Source organism: Psammomys obesus, unplaced genomic scaffold (genome assembly GCF_907164565.1).
Source record: "Psammomys obesus unplaced genomic scaffold, mPsaObe1.curated_primary_1811, whole genome shotgun sequence".
In the NCBI taxonomy this organism is placed as follows: Eukaryota; Metazoa; Chordata; class Mammalia; order Rodentia; family Muridae; genus Psammomys; species Psammomys obesus.
The window spans coordinates 2,898,070-2,907,650 of NW_026596158.1; positions in this window are offsets into that span (position 1 = coordinate 2,898,070).

A 9,581-nucleotide genomic window follows, 5' to 3' on the forward strand; every position below is an offset into this window, starting at 1 on the left:
GGTTTACTGGTGTGCTGGGGAAGGAATGGGGATAACTAGAATTAGCATAGGCAGCCCTGAGGTTGCTTAGCAACCTGTGAGGTCTGCGCCTGTCATCTCTGCCAGGGGCCAGGGTAAAAGCCCCCTCTTAATTCTCTCTCTCTCTCTCTCTCTCTCTGTCTCCCTCCTCCCCATGACAGCTAGGCCTGCCTAGACATGGGGCTACAGAGTCAGGGGACCCCATCACTCCATGTAGTCACTCAAAGTGGAGCGGAATCCCAGGAGGCTTTCCCTGACCCTCCCCCTCCACTACTCAACTGCTCTGACCTCCCCTTATTGACAACTGCCTACCCGTCTCCCTCTTAAACTGAACACAAAGTCACCAGGGCAGTGTGGATGGAGGAAGGTGAGGAGCACGGAGAGGGACCCTAAGACCAGTCAGTGCTTAACAGAAAAACCATTGCACTCTTGAAAATTAATCAGGGAGCTGAACCTATCTTTCCGGCCGCTTGGGGGCTGAGGCAGGAGGAAAGAAAGTTCAAGCCCAGCCTGGGAATGGCGTGTGTGTGTGTGTGTGTGTGTGTGTGTGTGTGTGTCCAGATGGCAACCTCGAGTGGCATTCCTCCACTTTGTTTTGAGACAGGGTCTCTCACTGGCTTACCAAGAGGCAAGGCAGCTGGCTAGTGAGCCCAGGAATCCACGCCACTACGCAGCCTCTTACGTGAGTTCTGGGGGCCTGCATCTCCCCAGCTGACAAGATGGCTTGGCTGGTAGAAAGCTAAAACTGACTCCTGAAAGCTGTCTTCTGACCCCCCCACACACAATGTGAAAAAACAAACAAAAAACAGTAAAAGAGAGCTGTGGATGGACGTGGCCCAGCAGTAAAGCTTTGCTGAGCATGTCCAACGTCAGGCACCATAAAACAAACAGAGTGCAGACCATCTGGAAGGTGACCAATGAGAACATGTCACCAGGCCAGTACGGCAGCTTTTAACTCTGCAAGCAAACAGAATTCCTTCAGGAGAGCACGTGAACAGACTGGCTTGTGTTTAGAGCTGTTACGCCTTTAGGCACTACAGCTACAGATGCGGAGTCCAGACTAGAGAACTATCTTTGGTTAAAGTTCTTGTTTGTTTTCTGAGATAGGATCTTGCTATGTAGCCAAGGCTGGTCTCTCTATTTCCACGTCCCTGTGGCCACCACACCCAGCTAGGACATTATCTGCAAAGACATAACTTGATGTGGGAAGATGGTTTTCCTATGTGGGACATCTGGAAATGGGGGCAATTAATTGCAGGCTCCTTGCAGTTGGCAAATGCCGGTACCATTCCCCCTCCCCCACCCCCACCCCCACCCCTGAGCTACTGCCCAGTACCGGGGATTGAACTGGGGGCACTGCGCACATTCTGCCTCTAAGCCATGCTCAGGCTCCCTCACGGTGGACTCCACGCTTGTACTCTCCATTGAGCTACATCCCGAGCCATCTTTTACTTTTTCTTCTTCTTTTTTTTGGTTTTTCAAGACAGGGTTTCTCTGTGTAGCCTTGGCTCTCCTGGACTTGCTTTGTGGACCAAGCTGGCCTCGAACTCACAGAGATCCACCTGCCTCAGCCTCCCCGAGTACTAGGATTAAAAGCTAGGCAGTGGCTTCCTCCTCCTCCTCCTCTTCCTCTTCCTCCTCTTCTTCCTCTTTCTTCCTTCTTTCTTCATTCTTCTACTTATTTCTTTCTCCTCCTCCTCCTCCTCCTCCTCCTCCTCCTCCTTCTCCTTCTTCTTCTTCTAACTCATATAATAACCCAGTTAGGCTTTGAGCTTCCTCCTGCTTCCGCTCCTGGAGTATCTGGGATGACAGACTTCGATGTGCCCAGCTAGTTCCTTCTTTTCATTTGCTGAGCACATCTGGCCAAGGGGGCCAGGGAATGTGCCCTGGACTCTCAGGTCAAGGATCTACTTCACAGCAAACACTGAAGCTCTTTGAGGAACCGCACAGGGGAGCAAGGGGCGAGCAGAGGCCTTGGAATTCCGGGGCCCTCGCACTGGCCTTGCCACACACACGCACTAGCCCTGCGACCTCTATTACTTGCCACGGCTCCCCCACCCACAGAATGTAGGTAATTATAGTGCTAACCTCCCAGAACTTCTGATAATTCGATGAGATCATGCACTCAATATTTAGCACAAGGCCCTGCCATAGAGTCAGAACTGGCAATGTTATTGGTACCATTAGGCGCGGAAAGAAAACAGCATTGAGACGTCAGCATGCTGCAAAAGCCCTACCGGAGAGCCGAGCCCTGAGCCAGGCAGAGAGATGTTGGTGTGGTGTTAATGTTGGCTCCTGCCGGGTGTGAGTGCTTGTCGTGGGCTTGAAATTGGATTCTGCCATTAGCACGTCTAAATGGAGCTGCTTTGCATAATCTGTTCCCTTTTGTCTGGTCCCGGCTTCTTCCAGAGGGCCTGTTCTTCTAGCCTGGCGCAAAGGACCTTGGCACACGGGCGCTAATTAGCTAAACAGAAGGAATCCACCCGCTCAAATCTGTGTCCTCCAGAAAACCCTTGGGGAGCAACTCCACCTACCTCGCTCTGCTCTCCTTCTTGTCCCCTCCAGGAGCACCAGATGACGTCCACAGTCACATGGTCCTCACGGGAAGAGGCTGTTCCTCAAGGCCCTGTCCTCCCTGCTTTGTGCCTATGGGAGAGGCTTCGTGGATGCTCAAGAGGGCCCCGGGCAGCAGGTCCCGGCTTCTGGGGTCACAAAGATTTCTCGTGGATGACACTGAGGCCTCCCACCCTCTGCCTGCCTGAGGCTGGGGTAACGAACCCAGCCCTCAGATAAGGGCTTCTCTGCCAGGACGGCTCTAGTCCCCATCCTGTCCCAGCACCTGCCTGCGACACCGGTTGGGCCATCTGGACCTCATTGCAGAGCAGGTTGCGTCACTGGGCTGTTTTGTCACTTGGAGTGATCCCACTGAGGGTGGGGTGGGAAGTGGGGTGGTTCAAGGACGTGGGGCGAGTGCTCCGAGGTCAGGGCAGCTCTGACCCTCCTCGAGGGGAGTCTCTGGGACAGTCGCCTCTGCTTCTTTGTGTCCCTGGCTTCCTTCCGGGGTCATCCATGTTGCAACAGCTGGTTCATATGCAGGGCCCTGGCCCAGGAGAGGAGAGCGCAGAGCTAGGCCAAAGGATGAGCGGGGCAGTTCTCGTGCCCCCGATCTCCACTGCATCGTGTGTAAGGCATGCTGCCGGTGGGCAGAAAGAAGTAAATAAATACACAGTCCCTGGGCTGGGGACGTAGCTCAGTTGGTAGAGTGCTTGCCTGACGTGCCCGAGGCCCTAGGTTTGAGTCCTGGAGCCACACAAACCAGATGTAGCAGTGCGAGGTTGTAACCCCAGCACCCTGGATGTAGAGGCAGGAGGCTCAGAAGTGCAAGGAACCAGGCAGTGTATTTCCCTTTGAGGAGGAAGAAACAGAGATTATTCTTGAAAAATCAAAGGAAGACACAGAAAGTAAGTACAGGCATGGGTATTATCCAGAAGAAACAATTCTGGGAAGGGACAGGATGGGGACAGCCAGGGAAGCTTCACCTAGGATGGGTGCCAAGTTCCGAGAACTGGAGATGGGCAAAAGGTGTTTTAGGACTAAGGGACAGTTTAGCCAGCTGTGGCGACAGATGTGAGCAATCTCAACACTTGGGAGGCCAAGGAAGAGGATCAGGAGCATAAAGTATAGCCTTGTCTACACAGTGGACCCTATTTCAAAAAACTGCAAGGAAGAAAGGAACAGAGGGAGGAAGGGAAGAAGAGAGAGAGCTGCCTGGAAGAGGAAAGGCGTGCAGGATAAAAAGTGGGTTCCGGCCAGCGTATGAGGTAAGTGCAGAGAGAAGAAGAAGAAGAAAGCTGGGAAGCAGAAGGAATCAGCAGTGTAGAAAGCCTTTCAGCAGTCTGGGGCTTTAGATGGATTTGACAGGGCGGGGGACACAGGACTGAGAGAGGAGGAGAGACACAGGCAGAAGGAGGGCTTGCTCGGAGATGCCAACTCTCGCAGGGACAGGCTCGACCTGCTTCCATCCCATCACCCCGTTCGTGAATAGAGCCATGGCAGCCTCACCTTGCAAGAGCCTGGGGAGGAATGAGAGTTGAGAAATCAAAGATCTACTGGGAACAGTCTATGCCTCCCCCTCCTGGCGCCCCGGGGGTGGGCGACATGATCTGGGGGTGAGTCAGTAGGGTGGGAACCCCACTCGTCCTCATAGCCAATATAAAGGGCCGCCAGAGAGGCCCCGCCTCAGAGCACCCCAAACCTGACACCATGAAGATCCCAATCCTTCCGGCTGTGGTTCTCCTCTCTCTCCTGGCGTTGCATGCTGTCCAGGGAGCCACCCTGGGGCGCGCTGAGGTGAGCACGCCTGCATTGGCCCTCCTTAGCCCCCTGCTGCTTCCTGTCCACCCCTGGAGAGACTCGGCTCTTATTTGCCCGATGTGTCCCAGGAGCTGTTGAGAAGCTGAGGTTCTGAAGGGGAAGGGGAGATCGCGGGGTGCAGCGTAGTGCAAAAGGAGAGAAGAGGGAGAACAGGACAGTTCGGGAAGACCTTTCAGGACAGGGATGGTCACACTTCTGGAAAGGTGTGTTGGGGGGGGGGTTGGGGAGCTGGAAGCTGAGGTGGATCACTGGGGTCCCCCTCACCCAGCCATCCTTTCTAAACCCCTGAGTAGTTTCCAGATGTTGGGCGGCTCCCCTCCCCCCTTTGTGATCGCATCCCCAGACAGAGAGGACCCTTGTAGTCCCTCCACTTCTCTCTTAACGGAAGGGAAGAATGTTCTTCCTGGCTTTAAAAATCTTAGCAGGCGGATCTCTGTGAGTTCGAGGCCAGCCTGGCCTACAAAATGGGTTCAGGACAGCCAAGGCTACACAGAGAAGCCCTGTCTCAAGCTCCCCCCCCCCCACACACACACAAAAACCATCTAAGGCAAAGGGCTTGGTCTCTTCTGGATTTGAGCGATGGCCTCAGGGAGAGCAGGATGTGTTTGGATCTCACATGAATCGGGGGACTTCGGCCAGTCTAGAGGGGCTTCAGTCTCTGCGCCCTTGGACTGTGGCTAGATGGAGAGAATGCACAGAAGGTGGCTGGAGCCTCACGCTTTTCACGAGAAACCAGAAATCGGCATTTATTTATGAATTCTTACCTATCAAGTAGTTGCTGGGAGCTAATTAATTAATTACAGGTGTGGTGGCACACACCTGTAATCCCAGCACTCTAAGGAGTCAGATCTCTGTGCATTCGAGACCAGCCTGGTCTACAAAGCGAGTCCTGGACAGCCAGGGCTTTTGTTACACAGAGAAATCCGGTCTCAGGAAAAATAAAAATTAAAAAGAAACAAAAATAAATATATAAAAAAGAACAACTAGCTAGGCATAGTGGGGCACAGTTGGGCACAGTTTTGACCCCTGACCCCAGCATTTGGGAGCCTAGGACAGGAGGACCGAGATATTGAGGTCCATTTGGGCTACGCAGTTAAACACTGCTACACACACACACACACACAGAGCTGTTTTTTAAGATTTGAGTTTTAACTAAGCACGCACGATTTGTCTGCATGTATGTGTGGGGGAAAGCCATCAGTGATGGAGGCCAGAAGAGTGGCTTATCCCTGGAGGTGGAGTTACAGGCAGCTGTGAGGCCCCTAATGCAGGTGCCAGGAACCAAACCAGGGTCCTCCATAAGAGCAGCAGGTGCTCTTAACCTCTGAGCCATCCCTTCAGAGCCCCACCCAGCCAAGTTTAGTTCAAGTTGAAAACGGGGGACCATGTTTGTGGGGAGGAAGGGATAAGGGAGACGAGTCCAGGGCTGATGCCAAGCGAGCTGCATGGCAAGCCAGCCTCGGCCCATGAGAGCCAGGCAGCTCACCTTCCCGGCTTGGCTCCTGCTGGTGCTCTGGTCTCCGCCCCGCCAGGCCAACAAGCATGGGTCTTCTGGCACATGGAAAACCGACTGCCAACTAACACGAGCTGGTTTTGCTGCCTGGCACTCCTTCTTCACCCTTCCCACCCACCACCAGCTGGACCAGAGCGGGGCTGGCACTGGGCCTCCAGTGGGAGACAGTGGGCGGTGCCTCTCGGGGACCAACTTGCAGAGGAAGAAGGGCATGGGGGAGGGCAGGAGGGCTGTCAGGGAGACGGGCTCACCAAAGCCAGGCTCATGGTCTCTGTCACCCTCTGCAGGAAGACGCGACCACCATCGGTAACTATGCTGCAGAATCAGAGGTAAACACCTGTCTGTCCACACTCTCGGGCGGGTCCCCACCTCTGTCCTCCTCAGCGACTTCCCTAACGCCCTGCTTTTTTGCCTAGGGCTTTAACAGTCAGTTCCTGAACCTTGACAAGTTACAGTCTGTGAGTACGATCCCATAGCACAGCCCCCATGGCGAGACCCAGCTCACAAAGGAGACAGCTTGCGAATTTTCCTGGCCCATCTTCATCTCTTCCAGAGGGCTGGGCAGAGCTTGGACTCTGGCTCAGTCTGGGACTGACTGGCTCCTGGTCTCTCTCTTTCCCCCCACCCTCCCACAGGCCTTTAAGTCCGACGAGTTCCTGAACTGGCACGTCATCACTGATGTAAGTACTCAGGGCTGTGTTTGAGAGCCAGGTGTGGCGAAGCATGCCTGTGATTCTGGGGTGGGAGAGTCGTGAGTTCAAGGCCAGCCTGGGGTACATAGTCAAGGTTGAAACAAACCAACCATCCCCATTATATTTGAGTCCCCCCACTCCTTCTGAAGAAACGGAGGTTTAGCGTTTGCATCCTCTGGCTCTGTGCTTCCTGTGTGACCCCTCAAGAACATCTTCGGTTCCATGGGGCTCCGGGTCTTCATCTGGGACGTGGGCACAGGGACAGTGCTTACCTGAAGAGGTTACTGTGATGCCTAGATGAAAGCCCGTTTGCACAGCAGCTGATACCAAGCAGGCACAGAGTAAGGCTCCAGAACGGCAGCTCTCACTGTGACTAGAAACCAATAGCAGGGTGTCACTCTGGTGAGCACAGTCGTGTGTGATTACTGATTCCTGCTCACGTCAGTATTTACTGATCCTTGCTCATTCCCTGAGAATTTACTGACAGCTGTTCACAAAATGAGGGCTTACTGATGGCTGCTTACAGGACCTCACAGACTCATACTCTCTCTCTCCTTTCAGTTGTTCAAAAGGGCGTTTCCTTTCATTAACTGGGAATTCTTCCCGAAGGTAAGTGACCTTCACTCAGAAGCCAGGGAGAACGAATGGAGTGGAGGAAGAGGCAGGGGATCTGGGCAGCAGATGCGGGGACCCTGAAAGGGGAGGCTGACCCTTTCCCCAAAGCTCAGAGCCATCTCAGCTCTCGTATTCAGAAGACAACGCCAACTCAGGCCAGGCTGCCAATTCTTTTCCACCAAAGCCCAACCCATCCTGGCTTGGCAATGGGGGCTCCGACCCGGGGAGGGGGGTCCACAACCTGACCATCCCCCCTTGCCCTTCAGGTGAAAGGACTAAGAAGTGCAGTTCCTGATTCCCAGTGACCATTCTCTTTAAGACCTAGGACCTAGGCCGTCCCAGTAGACGAGGAGGCTAGCGTGGAATCCGACGTCCATCTACGACAAATCTCCCCTGGCTCAGTACCTCCAATAAAAGTGTTTTCCATTCAGGAGGCTCCCGAATCTGTCTCTGTCCTTATTCTACTGGGCTCTGGAGAAGAATTAAAGCTGGTAGGGAGAACCTTGAGTTCTGGGAGGCGATGAGCAGGCAGATGGGAAGGGACTGGCCGGTCATGGGAGCTAGCTAATCTCCTGAGTCAAGAGTGTATTCACGAGTTACCTGTCAGCTCGTGAGGGATGAGCCACAGAGCCACCTGTCCAAGAACAACGGACGAGAGTGTTCAAGCGGGGAAGAGACGGGGTGGTGTCAGGCGTGGGGGATGGGGATTGGAGGCAAGATGGGTGACATCATCACCAATCTGCCCATGCTCTGTCCAACTGTCCAACATCCAGACTTGTCCTTGGGCGCCTGTCCAGAGAAGGGTGCTGCATTAGCCTCACCTGCGGGTGAAGTTTTCCATTCTTTGACTGGAAGACAAACTGTGCAGGCCCAAGTGAAGAGGTTGGTGGCTTCAGTGGGTTTGAGCCAGATGGGCCAGTCTCCTTTGATAGTCCCAAGATGACCAAGCATTACAGGTCTGCCCGTAGCTAAACTGGAATGTGTGTGTGCACGTGTGTGTGTGTGTGTGTGTGTGTGTGTGTGTGTATGTGTCTGTGTACATGAGTGTGTGCGTGTGCGTGGCTTGCGTGAATATAGGCCAGAGAGTGACCTTGGTGTCTTCACTGTGGCTCTCAGCTTATCTTTTGAGGCCAGATCTCTCACTGAAGTCAGAGCTCACCAACCCACAGGATTCGGTGATCTCTTGGGGATCCGCCCGTCCTTCCGTACCCCACCCTTCGTGCCAGGGTGCTCGCTGACATGCGCAGACAAGCCCGACTTTCAGCTGGACCCTGGGGATTTCAGCTCACATCCCCATGCTTGTGCAGCAGTAAGCTTTAACTCTGGCGGGGTGTGGGGGCACACAGCTCTAGTCCCAGCACTCAGGAAGCAGAGGCATGTGGATCTCTGTGAGTTGGAGGCCAGCCTGGTCTATACAGCAGGTTCCAGGCCAGCCATGGCTACATGGTAAAGCCTAACCTATGTACCCTTCCACTCATTTGTTACGAATTTGTGCATCCATGCAAATATTCATGCATCAATCAGACATCTATCATGCATTCCTGTGCCTCTGTTTCCATGGATATCCGGGCAGCTCTTCCTCTGTACATCTACTGTTTTCTTTTTGTGTTTTGAGACAGGGTTTCTCAAGGGTGTAGCCTTGGCTGTCTTGGACTTTTTTGTAGACCAGGCTGGCCTCGAACTCACAGAGATCGGCCTGCATCTGCCTTCCAAGGGCTGAGATCAAAGGTGTGCACCACCACACCTGGTGGCTCATCTGTACCTGTAACAATACATGCATTCATCCTTCATTCATTTATTCATCCATCCATCTGTCCATCCCTGCATCCCTGCATCCATCCATCCATCCCTGCATCCGCTGACAAAACTTGATCCCTGCTTCCACGGTGCCTGTAGATGAGATGAATAAGGCAGCGTTAGTTGGGAGTCAAACCAGCTAACACATGTACATGGGTGGAAACCAGACTGCCCAAGGCTTCCTTAGAGGCCCTAATGAAAGGACAAAGGGAATGGGCAAGGACTTAGCAAGGCATGGCTGACGATGGAGCCAGCGCCTCATGAGAGTCAAGGTTGCTGTTTCTGGGGACACAACTCTTCCCGCTGGGCTGCAGTTATCAGTCCTTAGGCAGCTGCGTCTGAGGCATCCTGTGTTCTCTTTGCCAATGTTGTCTGGCTTAGCTCTCTGCTGACCGTGGCCATCCCCCCCTGCAAACACTAGAGAAGATGCTGTACTTCTTCTTCTTTTTTTTTTTTAAGATGTATTTATTATTACTTATACAGTGTTCTGCCTACATGTGTGCCTGCATGCTAGAAAAGGGCACCAGATCTCATTATAGATCGTTGTGAGCCACCGTGTGGTTGCTGGGAAT